This window comes from Scylla paramamosain, chromosome 17, assembly GCF_035594125.1.
Source record: "Scylla paramamosain isolate STU-SP2022 chromosome 17, ASM3559412v1, whole genome shotgun sequence".
Taxonomy (NCBI): domain Eukaryota; kingdom Metazoa; phylum Arthropoda; class Malacostraca; order Decapoda; family Portunidae; genus Scylla; species Scylla paramamosain.
Genome location: NC_087167.1, coordinates 1,884,716 through 1,885,994, shown reverse-complemented (window position 1 = coordinate 1,885,994; position 1,279 = coordinate 1,884,716).

Genomic DNA, 1,279 nt, shown 5'->3' with positions numbered 1-1,279 from the left:
AGAATAGCCGCGTTCCTCTTCCTGCAGGCTGAGCTTATCGTCCCGCGCCAACGTTTTTAGAGTAGAATTATACATAACACCTGCTCGAGTGTCGCGCACATGTCGGTAATGTGCATGTGTTTAGTGTCAACAGGAAAGAATCTGTTCATAATGTTGCTTAAGCTGAATGTAGTGTCAGTCATTAACATTGGCGCTGGCGTGCATTGCCGCTCTAAATGGCTTACATAATCCGACCTTAACGATGAGGAACACAAATAGTATTGATGTGACAGCATTTAAAATATAATTTGAGCCATTTTTTTACCTTCAAATGTCACTAAATTACAACTTTTCAACTAGGAAGCTGAGAAAAGTCTTAGTTTACCAGGTACTGTTAACTATTCGCACGCCTTCCATCCTGACTGATAGAGACGTCAGAGATTATCACCCCGGCGTAGAGAGAAAGGCAGGGAAGGAGAATGGACCTCTTCCTCTTTGTAATCCTACCTCTCCCGCAGCATCTAACAATCCTCAGGAAACATTGCTGATGATCCTCCCGAACAATGAAGAAGTCTTTCTTAGAGAGAGAGAGAGAGAGAGAGAGAGAGAGAGAGAGAGAGAGAGAGAGAGAGAGAGAGAGAGAGAGAGAGAGAGAGAGAGAGAGAGAGAGAGAGAGAGAGAGAGAGAGAACGATACACAGAAAAATAAAAACCGACACGGCAAAACATAAAGAAGATAACTGGCAAAAAAAAAAAAAAGAAAAACTATACATTTACATAATTTCCGTCCATGCCATCCATTCACCACACGAGCACTTCATTCCCTCTAATGTGGAGACGAGCACTGCCACTCCTGCATGTTCACGTTTTTTTTTTTTTTTGTTTTCCCTCTTCGTTGTTCCTTTTTTTTTTTTTGAAACCTCATCATCATTACCATCTTTCATACGCAGCGAGAGTCAAAGGAAGTAATGTGACTGTGACGAGAGACAGGAGAGACAGGACCGAGAAGGGCAGGAAAGTAGGCAGGTATAGATAGGGAAGTGCGCGCGCGCACGCACGCACGCACACACATACACATATATGCACGAGAGAGAGAGAGAGAGAGAGAGGAGAGAGAGAGAGAGAGAGAGAGAGAGAGAGAGAGAGAGAGAGAGAGAGAGAGAGAGAGAGAGAAACTGTATTTAATTACATGTCATTTGTGTATGTGTGTGTGTGTGTGTGTGTGTGTGTGTGTGTGTGTGTGTGTGTGTGTGTGTGTGTGTGTGCGTGTGTGTGCGTGCGTGCGCGTGCGTGTGTGTGTG